Source organism: Acomys minous (genome assembly GCF_964271855.1).
Source record: "Acomys minous genome assembly, chromosome: 15".
NCBI classification, from domain to species: domain Eukaryota; kingdom Metazoa; phylum Chordata; class Mammalia; order Rodentia; family Muridae; genus Acomys; species Acomys minous.
This window is the reverse complement of record NC_140497.1, coordinates 90,167,253-90,187,160: the sequence shown is the minus strand read 5'-3', so window position 1 is coordinate 90,187,160 and position 19,908 is coordinate 90,167,253. Positions and strand designations below refer to the sequence as shown.

Below are 19,908 nucleotides of genomic sequence, written 5' to 3'. Positions count from 1 at the left end.
AGGTGACCTAGTGCAAAAGTCTGTCCCTAGTTGTTTATGTAAGGGAATTTTAAAGTGTTAACATTAATATAATACTTGATGTTTTAAAAATGTGAAACAGATCGTATATACAAAACATAGCATATAGAAGAAATAAACAGTAGACATTAAGGTCAGAGTTTTGTAAAATGTTGATCAATTCAAGCCAGTCATGACAGTTTTTAAAAATTTCTTGTTCCCGGGACCCATGTCTAAACCATATTAGATAAGGATTATTATCATTTATCTGTATGATGTCTTTGACCTTGTTTTTGTTTTGTAAAATGTTCTTCAATTCTAAAGCTGTTTTTTTTTTCTGAAGCTGTTTCTGTAATCTGGAATATGGAAGCCTATCTAATTGTTTGTCTTCTTGCAATCAGAAAAAAGCTAGTGTCCTAGTTTGCTTTCTGTTGCTTTGACAAATATGATGACCAAAAGCAATATACAGGAGCAAAGGGGTCATTTCAGATGTACTTCTGGGTCACAGTCCATCACTGAGGGAAGTCGGAGCAGGAACCTGGAAGCAGGAACCATGAAAGGATGCATACTGCCTTGCTCTTGGGCTTAATCTCATTTTGGCTTTCTCATGCAGCCCAGACCCACCTGCCTAGGGAAGTGGCTCACAGCAGGCCGGCCCACCTACGTCAACCATCTATCAAGATGGTTGCTCGCAGATATGGCCACAGGCCGAGCTGGTCTCAGCAGTTCTTCCCAGGAAACTCTAGGGTGTGTCAAGTTGCCAATAAGAACTCCGTTAGTTTGTTTAAAAACTTATGTATTTTTTCCAGCAATAGAAAGTTACTGATATTCATAGGGAGACTTCAGCTAGTCAATGTGATTTCCCCTCCCCTCCCGCCCCCCCCCCCAAAATACTCTTCTTTTTCTTGTGAAAGTGAATTGTCAGAATGGATAACCTTCAGAATTTTCATGCCTTTGGCCATTTATTCACTTTAGAGAGGGCTGGGGGGAAATCATGGTGATTCTTACCTCTGAGTGACACGGCTTCTTTTTCTCTAGAAACAGTATCAGAGAACTGTACAGAGACTGTAAAGTAGGAACTCTGAGTCATCAGGATAAATTCATATCCCATGCTGCAGGAAGAATGACATTTGGGTTGAGACAGCCCTCCCTGATTGTCATGGTCTAGAGAGCTTTGTGAATTTTATTATTCTAATTAAATTTGTAATGAAAAGTATTAGAAGGCAAGAGAAAACATAACTGAAGAACTGATTATGGGAGACCCTAGGTCATGAGAAATTGGGAGAGATTATAGCATTTGAAAACAGAATTATGAGGTAAATTCTGAATGGAGGGTCAGAGATATAGCTCAGTGGCTCGACCCTTGCCTAGCCTGTAAAAGATCCTGGCTTCATCCCCAGCAATGAAGAAACAAATCCAGAGAGGAATAAAATAAAAAGAGTACACTGCTGCTGAAAGATGGTGATGTCTAAAAGTCTTCAGAGCTGGAGTGTAGACCATGAGATGAAAATAAAAAATATTTTAAAATGATGTTTTAGAAATCGAAAGAAACATCATCTGCTTGGATGGGACACTCAGGGAATGCGAAGGCTTATTTCCAAAGTATGTCTATTCTTCACCTGAATGCCTCTGTACAAACATCCTTCAACTCAAGAGCTTGATTCTTCCAAATCCTGAAGTGACTCAGACGAAATGACAGAAGTAGGTAGAGCACCCTTATGTAATTCCCTGCAGTGTAGGGGATCTCCTAAATAAATGCTTTCCTGGAAAATACCTATTGGGTTTCCTGCCTAATGTAACATTTCCATCTTTACTTTATCCTGTTCATTTCTGCTTTCCATGATGAGTAAACTTCATCTTCATCTAAACAATTAGTGGACAAAGTAAATATATCTGATCTAATGGATTTGCTGCCTTCTGCTTGAAATGATTTCTGGGTGATTTCCAGAAAAATGACAAACTTAGTTCTCTGTTGACTTAACCAAGTGCTTCAGCCTCCTGTATGCTTCCTGTTCCCTGCCTCAGGTCTCTGGAGTCTTGAGAACTCCATTGGATTTCTATCTCTCCTTTAGCCTACATCTCTGTGACCTTGCCTGCTGTATACCTCTGGCGTCAGCCTCCTGCCTGCTAAATGTCTGCAACTGAATTTACAGTAGATAGTGTAATTCTGAGAGGGCCAAAAATGAGTCAAGGTTTCCCACTATTAGGTCTTTCTATGCTCATCTCCGTTTCTCTTAGTTCCCACATTAAATGAGCCATTGCTCAGAAATTAATGACATGCTTTTCAGACACTTCATTCTCTCTCTGTATACCACAGTCGCATCTCTCTATTTCCATTGTTTCCATACAAGAATAAGCCAAACTGTTTCTGCCTAGATTGCTCAGATGCCTTGCAAGTCTCCCGCGGCTCCTGTACTGGCTGGTCACCAGCCACTCAGGAAACTGCCAGCTGTTGGGCACCACATGGAATAACACATAGAGAGCCGAATGGATGCCAAAATTGCTCTAAAATCTCCCCAACACACTTAGATGACACAAAATCCTTACCATCCCTTTAAAAGGTCTGTTCCTATCTATGGCCCCTTTTTTTCTTTTAAAAAAATGTCTATGCGTATTATTGTTTTGGTTGCATGTATGTATTGTACACCATTTACGTGCCTAGTGTCCATGGAAGCCTGATGGGGGCTTGGGTCTCCTGAAACTGTGGTTACGGGTGGGTGCTGGGAATAAAACCCTGGACCACTAAGTGAGCAGCCAGTGCTCTTAACTGCTGATCCATTACTCCAGAACTGGCTGTCCTTGTGACCTCTTTTTCCTCTTCTAGCCAGACTTTGTGGGTTCCTTTTTCTACACCCTTTTCTACCCTTCCAATTCACCAACACTAGGTATAAGAAAAAGAAGGTGGGAGGGAAACAGTGCATCCATATCATTAGACTACTTCGTGGTGATTAGGGATATTCAGTTCCTTGGGACAAGTTTGGTCTTTACTACCAGGATATTTAATTTCTTCCACCCATCTCTGTGCACAACCATTTGAGAAACATCAACCAACCACAACAGCAACTAGTAGCAGCAGGAAAAGGAGGAGCAGCAGGAAAAGGAGGAGCGCATAAAAAGGAGGAGCAGCAGCAGGAGGAGGAGCAGCAGGAAGAGGAGGAGCAGCTGGAGGAGGAGGAGTAGCAACCACCTCCACCCCTCTCAGAGCTCTAGACTTTGTATGCTCTCTCAGGAGTTCCCAGAATTCCAAATGTCACACACTTGTAGAAACTATCTGCAGCTGGTAAAATCACACCCCTGCTGGAGCAAGGCAATTCATAATCGGCAGCTGTGTATAATCTGAAGCAGCCCCATACCTCACACCTGGGATTAAAAACACATTCCCATAACTTTTCTGAGGTTTTAGAGAAACCAAAATTGTAACTACATTGTTTCCCCTTGGTCATTCCACCCAAGAGACCAGCATCCTATTGCTTCTTAAAGTCGTGAACTTTCATCCCTGAACCTTTGGACTTGCCTCCTTCCTGAACACACATTCTCCAGTGACACACAGTTCCTCTCTTACCTGTATTGGAAGAATCAAACACTTACAACAAAAGTACCTTGTAAAGAGAGTCTTATTCTGCTGATTCTATTTAAATGAGAACCCATTGCTGTCTTACCTTACTTAGTTTATATTCTTGCACACCTCTTACAGTACTAGCAGTGAGTCATATATTTATTTCTTACTTCTCTGATTATTCCATCAAGCAGGGTACCTTGCCTTAGTCACAGACTTTCTCTAGCAGACAGCAGTTGCAGTCATATAGTAGGTGCCTTTGTACTGGAAACATTGTCAAAAATGAATATGTGTGTGTTGGGACTTTTGAAAAGGGACCATTGGAATTCAAACGTCCATTTATAAACTAGAGTGAACTTAGTACAGAAATGAATGACTAGATTGATGTCACCCAGTGAGACCTAGAACCAGAACTGGGCACACACAGTAGCCTGAAGTAGGTCCAGTGAGACATCTTTGCAACATTATCCAAAAAACATAGTAGGATATGTTTATCTATAGGTAAATATTTTGAGTGTATTCTATACCTCTCTCCCTACTGAAAAATAAACCATGTATGTAAAGTTTCAAGGTACATGGGTACTGCAGACAATATTATTATAACCTGAGAAAGAAGGACATATATTCATATATGCAACAAGTTGCAAAGAGAAAAATATGGAAAACAAAGACTGGATATAGCTTTTTGAAATTATAATGTAAAATTTATTTTCAACCAATCTACACCCTGACACACAGAATGGCCAATTACAAACTAAGTGAAGCTGGTCGCAACCCCTCAGATACACACTCAGTAACCTAGGACGTGAAGAAACATACTCTCTAATTAGTGGGAGACGCTCACTCACACTTGTGATAAAAAGAACACAGGAAGGAATGAAAAGGTGACCTGCAATTTGCCATTCATCTGTGTGATAGCCTCTTCAAAGCTGGGATACAGAATTTTGGCAGGATTAATGAGCATTCAAGGATAAAGGGGCAAAACCCTATGGAAGGTCAGCACTGAAGTGTGTAATGACAGTCCTACAAGCCGAACACTGCACTGCTGATAAGAAATCCCAGTGAACGGCTTACCCTTAAACAAAGAGAAGAAATGTGCAAGACTACATTTGAATTGCTTAAATATCCATGCAAGTTCTGTAACCTAAAACAATATCTTCTGCACCGTGGAGTAATGCAGAGCTGTTCCTCGCTGGAGCCACATCTACCGATTGGATACTGTTTTCTGAAGATGGCTTAACTGTGCCTTCCTGTGTTAAACCGTAATCCCCTCTGTGAAGTGTAAGGTAGAAGTTTAATCCCACTGTGGGTTTTAATGGTGGTGGTTATGATGGGACACGGCCACTAATACAGAGTCCCATGACGGAATCTGCCAGGCTGTATAGGAAGGGAGGGACTAGGGATGACGCAGCATGATTCCTGTCTCTTGTCACATGACCCTCACACCTCCTGTGGGCTCAGGCACAAGGAACGCCATCACGAGAGGCAGCTGCCCCTTGTTCTTCTACAAGCCCAAGCCCAGCTAAACCGCTTTCTTATTTGCCCAATATGAGCGTTTGTTGTTGTTTTTAATGAACAGGAGGAGAACTAAGACAGTTGGTGCCTCTGTTAAAATATAATACTGAGTAGAATTAGGTTCTTTAAGGAGAATAGAATCAGTACATGTAAATTATAACGACTCATGCAAAAGCGCATGAAGCACTCTGTTGCTTAGGAATGCACATATGCATTACTATGTGATTTTGTGTCTTTTATTGCGTGAATATAATCATTTTAGGTGAAATGAAACAAGTACACTTAGAGGAAGCATCGCTATCAAACATAATGAATTGGAGGCACGAAGGGAGCTCAGAGAGCACTGAGGCGGGTACTCTCGTTCTGTGACCCAGGCTTCTTTAAATTCATTAGTATCCCGGGTTAGCTTTGATCTTACGGCGATCTTCTTACCTCAGGCTCCAAAATACTGGGAGATAAGATCAGAAAGATGTATTTTTTTTTCTTCATCAAGAGCAATGGAAACTTCCCATATGACAGAAGCTTCTTTTATTCCATCTCACAAGCCTAATAGGGTTATTGTATAATTTACTTCCTATACCATCTGTGCACTGAACTTTGATAGGGGGGACTAGACAAAGTACATAACATCTGCCAAAATATTGGAGCCAGGAGGTGAAGTGTCAGAAGTGTCAGGCAGCTACTCAAACTTAGTCTGTGTTTTACATTTCCTTGGTGCCTTAATGGTTTTTCTTTTTTCTTTCTTTCTTTTTTATTTTTTTTTCCAAAACTCACGGTGATGTTGTGCTCTGGTTTATTATATTTAAGCTGCACATTAGATGTTGATTCCAATGCGAGGTGAAATAAACTCACACGTATGATGCTTTAAAGATAAGGAAGTTGGTATTCATGAGGCTGGAAACATCAGCAGAGGTGTTCTTCAGTGTGATGCACTAAAGCACACCTGTGTCAATCTGTGGGTCTCCCTCGTTCTTTGGGTCATTGGCCACTGGTCCTCAGGAACAAGGGAGCAGAAGCAAAACTGGGGGTTCAGAAGGTCCGTGAGTGTGATGAAAATGACCTCCGGGAACCACTTCAGCAAGATAGCTCAACCTTATTCTTGGTGAACACAGGCTATATGGTCCCTGGGGAGTGGTTGTGGGTTCACAGGATACGTGAACATCATTGGCTAAGGCTAGGGATTCCAGGGATGCTTTCATTTGCATTTGGCAGGCTGTCCTATCATATGAACAATGGGAACACACTACATAATTACCCTATAGGCACAGGGAAGAAAGAAATAGCAGGGAGCTGTGCCAAAGGTCATTCATCAGATATGGTTATAGGCATCTGTGTGTAAAGGCACTCTCTAGATGAGCTCAGGCAGAGAGTAGAGGACTGGATGGGGAGAGGGAGTCCTCTGTAAAAGTACATTTTATTCTGCTGGCTCAGTTGTTATCTGGGAGGCTAACTGCCTCCTCTGCTAAGCTAGGCCTAGTTCTGGAAGTTCCTGGCCTCCACACATAATCTAACCTAGGCCTGGAATGTTTTCAGCCTCTGAGACTTACTGCTTAATGAGCTCAGCCTTACTTGTTCTTTCTGAGTTCTGGTTTGGCTGGTTCAACTCAGCTGTTCTGGCTCTAACTCTTCTCCCAGCTGACTTATTTAATCTGGCTTCTCTCTTGGCCCAGAATTGCTCTGCTTGGCCTCAAACTAACTGAGCAGTCTGTTCTAATCCTCTGTCACCTTCTCATTTTCTGGCTCATTCCATCATCACCTGAGTTCTCTCTCTGCAACCCATCTCTCTATTGCTGTCCTGATAAAAACTGCCTCCTCTCTCTGAGAAACTGCCTCTTTTGTTGTTGTTGTTGTTGTTGTTGTTGTTGTTGTTGTTGTGTTTTTTTTGAGACAGGGTTTCTCTGTGTAGCCTTGGCTATCCTGGACTGGCTTTGTAAACCAGGCTGGTCTTGAATCCAGTTGCCTCTGCCTCCCAAGTGCTGGGATTAAAGGCAAGAAACTGCCTCTTAAGTAGCTTTCCTTTCCTTTCTGTTCTCCTGAGAGTAGGGCGTATTCTATTTCGTCACATCTTCTCTGATTCATAACCTTTTCTGCCACTTAATTAGACATCACTTTCAAACATGGGTGCTTCATTCTACAAACTAACTTTACCTTTGTTTGGGATTAAAGGCATGTATCACCATGCCTGGATCTAAGCTTTTCTTTACCTGGAACTTGCTCTATCCCAGGCTGGCCTTGAACACAGGTCTGTTTGCCTCTGTCCCTTGGATTAAAGGCATATTTGTATTCCAGCCTGATCAGACAGATCTAGAAGGTCTTTGGATGTGATCTCTTGCCAGAACAGCATTGAGCTCAAAAAGGCTATCAGACTGGGCGGACTCCAACGCCAAACAGCAGAGATCTCCAATATCAATCAGTTTATATATATATGCATTCAGAATGTATGTATGCAGTGTGTATGACAATAGACATGTACATGTTCTTGTTCCTACAAAATTTTTAGTTGTCACTAGTTATACTCAGGAAGAAAACACTTTGATTTACAACTACTAACAGTTCTTACCAATAGTAGACACACATGATGTCCTTTGATTAGGTTTAAAACATTTTCTGACAAAATATAGGTTACTAGTGATGACCCAGTTTCAGTAAATGAATAGCTGCCACTCAATTCTATAATAGAATAACAACAAAGCATTTAAAATATGAATTTTCTCAGCACGGAACGTTAAAATATTTGATATTGAGAACCAGGTAAATTATTAATTTTGAATATCTCTAAGAATCCTGCTAAAAAACATTTATAGAGACAGAAATCCCTTACCATGATTTGAGTCACGAGCACTGCATTCCCTCATTATCAAAACGCACATAGCAGAATATCCTAGTCATTGAAGACAACGCTGTACTCTTACTCACAGACCCAGAGCTAGTATGCAACAGCCTGCAAAGAGCCAGATGAGAGCGAACAAGCGCTTCTGTTAAGAGAAGCTGATGTGGAAAGAAAGGAAGCAATAACCGCTAAGAAGTCCTCATAATGCAATTTAATGTGATAACAAGAAATGCTCTTTTTCTGCCTACAAGAATGCCCATAAGAAGTAGTAATTATGAAAGCGTAAGAATTTACTGCAGTAAGCTGAGCAAAATGCTTAAAATTTAAAAATGCTACACACCAAAAAAGGGCTGAAGATTAACCATGAAATACTATGCAGTGCACATATTTGCACTTATCTTGTGTAGAGAGCATATGTTCCCTTCCCAGCTATGCAAAGATTTATCATTTGCCATATTTTCACATAGTAAATGTTGCCAAATGTTCCGAGGCACACAGTTCATAGATATTTTGAAAGATATTTTGAAGATTACAACTAAAAACACAAAATATATTTTAAATACATCGCCATTAATTCATCACTTGAGTAGTGCTAGGCTGCACGAGGCTAAGCCCTTGCTCCTTCTTGTAATTCAGCAGAGTACTAACCTAGTGAACGCTTACATGCTCAGTAGCTACATCTAAGTTTTAACTCTATAAAGTAGTATATTAGAAACTTTTTACAAAGCAGGGAGGGATAGCAAAGTCTTACTCTTTGTATACAATTTTTCCGATTCTCTATACAGCTATGTCTTTATGTTTTTAATTATCTTTTGTATTTTTTCAAAAAGCCCTTATGAAAACCAATGCTTATTTGATTGCAAGATGTCATTTGCATAACTTTAACCCTCCCTTTTGTCTCTTCCTAGCAAAAATACTGCATTTGGAATGTGGGGACATAATTTCTCAAGTGTCTTTTTGATAGTAACAAGAATTTCCTTTTGCTAAACTACCCTATAAAACAGTAGTAATTGTATTTCATTACAATCCCACAAAAACGACAATTGATGATCTTTGATTCTGCTGCTTATTTTAACAATGTTGCAATTTGTCACTTTTTAAAATTAACTTACTTTTGCTTTCTCTGTTCAGGGTGACATAAACACCTACAGCAAAGACTTATGTTAAAAATAAGAAGCTCAGCTCTCATAAATCAAGCAGCATTCAGGAACTATACTCAGTGTTGTAGGGCCCTGACATTTACTGGGCATATAGGTAAATACCCAGCTCAGAACTGGGTATAGGATTTGGTTCAGAAGGGCATCAGCTTGCAAAGAGGCATAGCTTTGTGTTTCAAAATGGGGCAATCTGAGGGGGAAAGGAATGTGCAGCAAAGCATTATGTGACAAAAAAACAAAAGAAAACAAAAATAAACAAAGCAAACCCACCAAATTACCGCCCCCAATACCATTGCGTTTGTTTTTTGTTGGCCATCCACTGCAGGTCGTGGACCTGCCCTTAACATGTGGCTTGTATACTCAGTGAGACTCCATTGGAGAAAATGACGTCCTCCTTTGTGTGAACAGCTTTCTGTGGAGATAGCTTCTGCGTTAGGGATGGGGGGTTGTGTTCACTTCCCCTCAGAGTGCTAGAACACCATGTGGCTTACACCAGTGCTGAGCCTGTGCATGCTGCCACAGTTGTAGTGCTTTGGTCTTGTTGTGTCAAGAAGGCCTTTCTCCTCGGTGTCTTCCATCCCTTCTGGATCTTACATCTTTCTGCCCCTCTCCCCATTGTGCCATGAGCACAGAGGAGACGATTTTGATGGACATACACCGTGCCATCTAGGACTGTGTTCCCATGGTCTCTAGCTCTCTGCATGTTGCCCAGCTGTGGGTCTCCATATTTGTTCCGATTTTACTGCAGGAGGGAGGATGCTTCTCTGAAGATGGCTGAGCAAGACACTGACAAGTCTTCTGCTCATATATTATGGTTTCCAATTGTGTGCCTTTATAGGATTTCTGTGTCTGGAAATGTGTATATCTTTTTGTGTTTCTTGTAATTTTTCTTTTGGCTCTTTGTTTGTTCATTTGTTTGTTTTGTCTTATTCAGGTTTGTTTGTTTTTATTTCATCTTACTTTATTTTACTATTATTATTTTTAAAGATGCCTGTTTGTTTTCTACCATGAGAGCAAGAAAGGGTGTGTATTGGGGTGAGTAGGGAGCTTTGGAGGGTCTGGGAGGAGTTGGTAGAGGGAAAACAGTATCAGAATATTTTGTGGGAAAAACTATTTTAAGTAAATAAATAAATAAGTAAGCAAGTAAATAAAAAAAAATAATAAAATGGAACAACCTGCACAAGCATGCTCCAGTTGATAACTGTCTTGGTTGTGCCACATATGTAGTACAGATCCAGAATTGATTTCTGAGGCAAATGTCATATTATATTGCAAAAACTCTTCTGATTGACTCTGGAAAGATGACTAAAGCAGGCTCTTGAATGGGACACAAAAGCCCTCTTGTTTTCTGTTTAGCCTTTACTCCAGCTCAGTTTTGCTGGGACCATGATTCCTGTCCACGTAAACACAGCTAGTATTGACCACATCTAGCTGTTTTGTTCATTTGAAGGCTTCTTTGCCAAAATGTGACATTCTTATAAATTTCCATTAGTGCTAAAATTTTACATCATTACATGTGAACATATTTGAAGAAATAAAATTGTGCTTGAATTTTTTCTTTGTGTAATTTCACCTCAGTTTCCTGATTTTACTGGATTTTATTGTTCCTTAAAGTTCTTCTGGGAAGGAAAACTTTTTCTTTGCTATGTTTCATTCCTTCCTGCCTGTGTTGTCATTGTTTCCTGCTTACATATACATATATATGTTGTTTCAAAGAAATGAAAATCCCAACCTTTCCATTTTACCAATAAAGATTCAGGAGCCAAATGCTGGGGTGAAAACCTGCTAGTTCAGAGAGGCAGAGAAAGAAGCCAGCTGACCTTCCTACTCAGCTCACATCTCCGAGGAAAAAGCCCCAAAAGCTCACTAGCTTAGCTGACATCCCAGGAGGAAAAGGCCAAAAAACTCAAGCCAAAGGCTTGCTGCCTCCAAGCTCAAGAAAACCCAAAGCTTGTTAGCTCAAACTTCAGAAAGCCTCTTCATCTTATCCACATTGTCTTAAATACCCTCAACTCAAAACCCTCCCACTCTTTAATCCTTGTCAGCTGGCTTCTTGCTCCGCCTCTTGACCTCCGGTTAACTTGATTAAATCCTGTGTGCAGAAAGCTCTTGGTCTAAATGTGTGTGCCAGGGCTGAACCATGCCAAAAAAGAAACAGTGTTTTATAATTCACATCTTGGGGTTCACAATGGGATCAAATATCCTGCAACACACACACACACACACACACACACACACACACACACACACACACACACACACAGGTATGTGCAAAGTTTGACTTACCATTGCATTGATGTACAAGTTGAGCTGTACTTATTAAATGATTAAGTGGATTTTCTGGTTTAGATATTGGAGTTCAATTTGTTGTCATGGCCCATACACCATGCATTGTCTCTTTTAGCTGATATTATTATTATCATCATCTTGACAGTTTATGCAGACACAGACCTGGTTGGTTTCCAAGTTGTGATCCTTCTGCCTCAGTCAAGGACATATGTGGATCGGTATCACCTTGGTACTTGACTAGACCACCCAAAAGTCCTGCATAAGAATCATTCCTATATCCCAGACACAAGGAAAGAGGAAGTATTCCTATGAGATGATTTGATTTTTTAAAATTTAATTTTTCCAATTTATAAACTATTACAAAGTAAGTTAGTGTCTGTATAACTAAGTCATTTTAATGATATTGTCGATATGTATATCACTCAGAATGAAATAGCATTTTATACTTAGCCTCTAGCAGAGTCCAGAAATACTATGAAACAAATAATCCTTACAGTGAGAGTAAAGTTATTAACTATATTGATTTCACCCAAACTCTCATTTTTATAATTAAAATACAGAGCTTCCTAGGCTAAGCGTTTCTTTGACTTAGCAGCATTCCTACCTACTACTGTGCCTCAAACAGAGGCGGCAAGTGCCCTAGACATATGACTATATTTTTAATATATTTTATTAATTTACTCATCTCTTGATCGTGAGCCTCTAGTCGAGTCTGGTCACTGCTGGGGCTTCAGGTTGGTTAAAGAAACCCAGTGGATTTGGTCTTGGGGACTAGTGACACAGGAATGAACCAGAATTTGTTTACTAATTCTGGCACTGAATTTAAGTGCTGGGCCATTGTCTTTTCCTGCCACAGGAGCTTAATGTTACCTGACAGTCTTTCCAAGTGAATCAGTAAATTTCCAAATAAAACCTCACTGTGGTGATTTAAATTGTGCTTTCTGTGTTTGCATGGAGAACATTCCCACTCCCATCTTCACCTGTTGTCACCCCTCGCTCTCACTCAAAGCATTTAGTCACAAAATTTGTTGGGTTTTTGTTTTTTGGTTTGTTTTTTTGTTTTTTTGTTTTTGGTTTTTTTTGTATTTTAAATTTGTTCGGGATGGTAGCTATTTTCCTTTAGCTTTGTTAGGAATATAGATACTAGAATCGAGGCTAAATGGAATATTAATATAATTTTTGGTTTAACTTTAGCAACTGAGAGTTTCATTCATGCACACATAATGTATGTGTAGCATTATCACTCCAGTACCCCTCCAATACCTCCCTGATTTCCCCATGTCCATTTTCTGATTTTAATGGTCTAATCTTATTTTAAATTATAAGAATAGAAAATTTTCTTTTTTAAACATAAAAGCTTGTTAACAGAAGCCTCTGTGATAAGTGTCTGGCCACTTTTTCAATCCGTGAACACTGACCCAGATAAGCTGCTCACTAATCACTATGTAAGGATTTTACTTCCCACAGCATATATTTAAAACACCAAATTTTGTAGTTTCCCTCTTCTGTCACACCCCAGGTTTGATCAGCTGTTTGCATCTGAGAAATTATGAATTCATATTTTTCTTTGCACATATTGGAAGTATGTTGTTTTTAGCTTGAGATATCTGAGGTTTTTTTCAGAGAGAATTTTATGAGTCACCACAGTACTTTCACTCTTCTGTTTCTTTTCCCTATGCTTGGATATTCTAGATACAAACATCTTTCTTTTATTTAGCACTTTTTAAACCATACAAATAAACATTGAGGTTATTTGTGTGGAGGAAAAACGAGAGGCAGTGGCTTCTGTTGCTATGTTAAACTGCATTCCTCTATTAAAAAGAAATCCATCATGTTAGTTGTTAAATGTTCCGACTTCCTAAAATTAAACTTTTTTAAAAGGGATCAAATTTAGGACTTTGAAAATGAGAATATCTAACGTAAAGTTGGGAAGTGGTAACATTTCTCTCCATACAATGGAGACTCATGATAGTCTTCCTACAGTTTCCACTGAAATTGAGTGAGAGAGTGAGTGAGAGAGACGCTGGATCTGATTTCACAGGACAGCAGCTTCCCCCACAGCCAGGCGAGTGATCAGTCAGGCAGGTAAAGGCCGAGGAAATGTTCCTAACTACAGCATTACCTGAGACAGAAAAGAAAATAGAAATTAAAGCGATCCTATGTCACCATTCCCATTGCAAGACGTTTGATTCCATTGTGAACCCCCGAGATTGTGACACTGTAAAAACCTGCTTCTTGTTTGGTGGGGTTCAGCCCTAGCACATACCTTTAAAATCCAAGAGTACACGGGATTTAATAAGATTAACCCTGGGTCAAGAGGCAGAACAAGAAACCAGCTGACAGGGATTAGTGAACAGGAGGACTTTGAGTTGTAGTGTCTCTAAGACAGTGTGGATAAGATGAGGGGTTTTTGAGCTTTGAGTGAGGAAGCTCTGGGTCTTTTGAGCTTTGAGTGAGCAAGCCTTTGGCTTGAGTTTTTTGGCCTTTTTCTCCTGGGCTGTCAGTTGAGCTGGTGAACTTTTTTGTTTTTTTTCCTCTGAGATGTGAACTGAGTAGGAAGATCAGCAGGGTGCTTTCTCTACCTCTCTGAGCTTTCGAGTTTTCACCTCAGCATCTGGCTCCCGAGTCTTTATTCGTATTATTGAATGGTTGGGATTTTCATCTTTTTTTAAACAACAAGTTCCTATATTTACTTATTGCCTAAAGTTTCTATGAAAGTTTGTTAATAATTTTTGAAGTGAACTGACATAGTCTTGGGAACTCCATGTTATGCAAGAGTTGTTCATTATATTGTTTTATTGATTAAATCTTTGAGTTAGAAAATATCCATTCAGCCAGGTGTGGTGGTGCACCCCTTGAATCCCAGCACTCAAGGAGGCAGAGGTAGGTGAACCAGTGTGAGTTCAAGGCCAGCCTGGTCTACAGAGTGAGTTCAGAAAGCCATGGCTGTACAGAGAAGCCCTGTCTTGAAGAAAAAAAGAAAAGAAAATATTCATTTGTGGGAATTTTATGGTTCCTGGAAGCTCAACCTTCTGGAGAGCATTTACAGATTTGTGTTTCATCATTTGCCTTCCAAAGTATTGGTAGTATTTAATTGTAATCACACATTCCAGACAACAGCCTGCAGGCCAGCACAGGCCTCTCTAGAGCCTTCACATCTAGACTGCACATATAAAAGAGTCAGTCACAGGAGTTTTTTCATGTGCTCATTTTATCTCGTGGCTCTGTTTCTCCCATGCATATACTTGTGGGTGGGAGACTGTAGTGACATTTCTGTTACCACATCCTGAAACATTAAGCAATATACAACTTAGGAAAATAAGAAAAATTATCTCAGTGAATTGGCTTAATTTATGCTGCTGCCTTTGGGGAAACCTGAGCTGATTAAACAATGAAATATAAAAAGTTTATATAATATACTACCTATTGCTATTAAGATATTTATGAGTGTGTGTATATGCACACGTGCATACACACACACATATAAAACACAACCCCCATACATATGATATATGTAATATATACTACCTGACATGGACAAATTATCAGAATTCTTGCCTGTATAATATATAATATAGTATATGTAATACTATATAAAGTATTACTATGTATGTAGTATATAATACGTAGTATATAGTATATATACTATGTATAATAACATATGTTGTTAATTTACCAGTGTGGCCTAATAATAACATTATTAGGCCTATAATTACTATTATGGCAGTATAAGCCACTAGCAATCAATCAAGATACAGACCTTGATATTTTAAAATAGCCTTAGTTAACCTCAGGCAGGGCAGATATTAATCCTCTGAACTACTTCCCATAGTGGGGCAGGTATGGGATCCCTGCCCCAATCCCATGCCATCTGCTTCTAATAATTTCTATCAAGCTACCTCCCATCCATAAGCCCAAATACTTGCTATTTATCATCATCTGGGCCAAATCTCCATCCATGCCAGCCACGTGCTTCTTTTCCATCTAACCCATGGTGGCCTTCTCTTCTCTTCTCCTCTGGTCTCTTTTCCTTCCCAAGATTCTCTCTGTCCCCCTATGCCCAGGAACCTTAGCCACGCCTGTCTCATTTGCCCTGCCCAGGTGTGACAGCTGTTTATTAATTAGCATCAAAATATATCAGACCAATAAACACATATGTTACGTAGGCAAGAATGCTGAGAATTTGGCCATGTCAGGTGGTTTCTGATTATGTAATAGCAAGATTAATGTGCTTTTGTTTGTCTACACCTGTATTTTTGGCCCCTTGGCCCTAGAGACACCGTGTAGTCTTCATGCCCATCCCCAATACATCTGTTTTCTTCTTGTCAAAGGCATTTTCCCCCCTGAATAACTATTACTCTAACCAACCGACATATATTAAAACATACAAGTCCATTTATTTAACAAAATCTGGAGTTTCCTTTTTCTCTTGTTAGTGAAGTAACCATCTGTATCCTTTGTGGAGGAGAACCTCTTAATTTTCTGCAGACTCTACTGGAAATGTGTTGGCTCTCTCCAGAGAACTTTAGCTTATTTGGGTTATAGCATTAGTTACCTTGAGCTCTGCTTTCTTTCCCTAAAGGAACACATTCCATTAATTTGCTGGGAACTGCCTTAATAGACTTAGCTCCTCTTTCCCTCTTGACCTCAGTAACTCACTTAACACATTATTGGACATGATCAACCATAATAGCATCGGAGAGCAGGGGATCATGGTACTCGTCACCAGACAGATGGGACTGAAAATGCTCTCCACCCTGTTAAGACTGTGGCTTTGATCTAATAAAAAAAATTAACCCACAGCTTACTCTCCTATCTCGTATAATTGGAATTATATTCATTAATGAAGTCTGGTGGAGTAGCCTGGAGCTTACCGAGGTACAGTGACCTGGATCAGAATGATAGGAGATTTGGAAAATGACTGACTGGGCGAAACAGGCAGAACTTTCCCCCATGGGAGCTTAGAAAGGAGAAGAGGGAGCAAGAACAAAACTGGTCAAAACAGCCACACGATGGATGGGCTGGTGTCTAAAGGCAGAAACTTCATTCTAAAATATTGGATTGTGTTCTGATAAATGCAGACCAAAATATGGTCAGACAAGATGGTGTTTCTTTTTCTGTCTCTCTCTATATATATCTGCATTCCGTTATCCCTCCTCTTCCTCTCTCTGAGTTGTATTTCTGTGACTCTGCCATTCTCGTGGTACTGTCTTCCTTCTTGGCTCTCCCTTTTAAACCTTTGAAAATGCTGTGGATCGGATGCTGTTCCTGAGCTGGGAGCTTGGACTTTGATGTGGATCTCATCGGGTGGGTCATAAAGGAAAGCAATTAGGCCATGGCGCTGAGTCTTTAAGAAGGAATCAGAGCAGATCTTTCCATGTGATGGCTCTTACAACAGTGAGCTAGTGCTCAGGAAAGCAGGTTTCCCGATGGAGTGGGCCTTCCTGTCACTAGCTTGTTGTTTTCTGCCCCATTGAGGGGCCTGCTTCTCCTCTACGTCATTGTCACATCAACATCATTGTTACATGATGACCCAGAGAGAGCAGGGCATCTTCATCTTTTCCCCACCCTATCATATGCAAAATAAACTTCCTTATAGGGAGCCTTTCCATGGCTGCATTAAAGAAACTAATACAACAAAGTTTGCTAGCCTCCTTATTTCTTTTTATGGTGATCCCTCTGTGCTTCATTATTTGCATTCTACCACTGTCTTAATACATCATTAGTATTTTTGAGAAAAAAATTGCATCCTGCTTTTGCTAGATGAACTCCCAGGGAATACCTGAAAGGAAAGGTTAGAAAAACCAACCACACTAATAAAGACAAGATGAAAGTTGTCAAGATTATGTGCATGTGATAGCCGTAGATTGAGAATGAATAGGTATACCCAGGAAGTAAAGCAAGATTAGACAAAAAACAAAACAAAACAAACAAGCAAGCAAACAACCAGTAAGTGCTGGGCTAACAGATTAGGATAAAATCAGCTAATGCCAGGTGTAATTATTAAAAAGTGTTTGCCAAATCCTCATTGAGTGCCTGTTTTGAGCTGGGCATCGCTCTAGGCATTAAAAATTAAGTATTGAGATTTGATTCTATCTTCTCCGAAACATCTCTTTTCCTGAAGGATACATGAATAGGCAAATATAAAATGTAAGATTGGAACCGAGAACAGGCAAGGTTTATCTATTGCGTAATAAGAACCAACAGTAGGAAAACTGACCTGCTTAAGGACAGGGCGTGGCGTGTTTGAACTAAGAGCTGAAAATGAGCAAGAATAAGCAGGATAAAGAGATGTGAAGATCACAGACTGATTAACAAAACGTGCAAAGAAGCTTCCAGCTTCCGCACATCTGCAGAAGCACGGGATGTTTGAGAAGAGATGTCAAGCAGATGTTGTCACATGCATAGTAAAATTGTAATATGTATGAGAGAGCCAGTGCTGTTTCCCAAGTAGAGGTGTAAACTGAAAGCTCAGCTGCAGTGTGAAGGAGAGGAGGTGAGTGCAGGCCACGAGCTGAGGAATGCAATCCTCAATAAATGGAGATGTAGAACCGAGGAGCTTGGTGCACCCCGACTTAAGGAGAAAATCTAAATGAACAGTGTGTCCAAGAAACTGAAAGGAAAGCATAGCAACAACGAGGCATTGCTTTCCCAAAACAGAACCTGAAGACTGTCCGTGGCACGCAGGACACTAGGTCCATTGAGGATTACAGTATGGAAGTCAGGAAGGAGCAGGCGAGGAGGAATGAGATGCAAAGTTTTATTGATTGATTGAGGGGTGTGTGTGTCTGTGTGTGTGTGTGTGTGTGTGTGTCTGTCTATCTGTCTTAGTATTGAACTCAGGGTCCCACAGATGTGCCCAGGCTCACTTGAATTATTTCTATAGACCAGGCAAGCCGTGCACATGAGGATCCTCCCATCCTAGGCTCCCGAGAAGTTGGGATTATGAGTTTTGCCCCTGTGCCTGGGTTCTGAAAACTCTGCAAGAGGGCAACTGTGTGTCAGTGTCTGGCTGGAGAGAAGAAGCTAGGACAGTTCTTTAAAATTGCTCCTCCTTTGCTGTAAAAATTAAGCATTTTAACAACGAGTAGGAACATTGACAGAAAAAAAAAAGATAATAAAACAAGATTTTACAAAGTATTTATTATGTCCATGGATAAAAGGGAACAGTATATTTCAAATGGACAGTAACGGTGGCCTGAGATGGGAGAGGGCAGAGACCACACCAGAAAGTGTACACATACAGGTATGGGCAGGTTGGAAGATTTTCTTTTTTAAATGAAGGATAATTTGCCATCTGATAGATTTAACTTTTTTCTCTTGAAAATAAAAGTCATGAGAGGAAGCAGAGTAAGGTTGGCAGACTTTTAAAAAATCTAATAGCAAACTGAAAATTTGAAGATAATTGTGTAGCATGTAAGGAGGAGTTAGAGAAGCAGTGTGTGCAACGAGGAGGACTCGCTTGAAAGCTGTTGTTTCGCAGGCTACAGTGGAAGCAATGCCCTATCTAATGAGGCCCGGCAGTTCTAGCATGACCAGTACAGCAATGAGAAGACAGGTGGTAACTTCACTCGGGGCAAGGGCTTGGGCAGATGTGTTCAGTTAAAAATTAAGATGAAGTTCACTTTTGAAGGGAGTGGGTCGAATGGTGGCCATGAAATCAAAACAGGATGAGTTAGATGAGTCACAAAAGTAGGTCAAACCTGCTCTCAGAAGAATATGACAAATAGAAGAGACTTCTGGTAGTTCGGGTTACTGATTTTATACTATGGCTGCTAGATGTGCTGACAAGAGCCAACGTGTGATTCTGATCATGGTCAGCAGAGACTAGGAAACAACGGGCTTTCAAATCAGACATTTTGAATCCCTCAGAGGCCAATGGAGTGGATCAGCCGTTCACTAGGATAGTTAAGCCACCTGGACAACAAGCAGGTGGGAGGTACAGGGAATGTCAGAGGAGTTCAAAATCTAAGAAATGATTTTTCTACCAGATAGGAGAAAAGAGCAAGACGCATAGATGATGGCGGCATGGAAAAGGAGGAAGGTCTCTGTGGCTGAATTCCATCAGCCTTGGAGGAGGTGATTCGGCAGAGACCTAGGTGATAAGAAGAAAGGCAGGCGTGCTTATGTCATTCTCGGGGCATTGTGTGATGTGAGCATCAGCCCACTGGGGGGAGACTGCAGGGGAGGGGGCACAGTGGTAGATACTTGCCCCCTAAGGCAAGGTTGATGGGGTCTTCATCGGCAACATTACGGTGTCTCTAGTGATCACAGTTTGGTTTCTGTCCGCAAAGTCAGGCCAGAGACACACCAGGCTCTACTAACTATTGTGCAGGAAATGGTTAATAAGAAAAGGAAAAGTGAAAGGCTCCAGGAGCTAGCCGCTCAACACTGACTGTGGGAAACATAGCCATGCCCATAATGGGTCTAGGCTCAACACAATTTAAAGATGGCGCCTTGTATAAAATAGCTATGTGGACATTTATGTCTTCAGCTGATGAATATTCATGACCTGGTAGGACTGAGTAAGCGGAATATTTAAAATAGACATCAATATATAGATG

At 40.4% G+C, this 19,908-nt stretch overlaps 1 long non-coding RNA gene across 1 annotated transcript in view; it reads left to right on the top strand.

Annotated features, from left to right (window-relative positions):
- The window catches only part of LOC311584567, a 262,665-nt gene that overhangs the window by 103,199 nt on the left and 139,558 nt on the right, over positions 1–19,908 (top strand). The gene's annotated exons all lie outside the window — the stretch shown is intronic.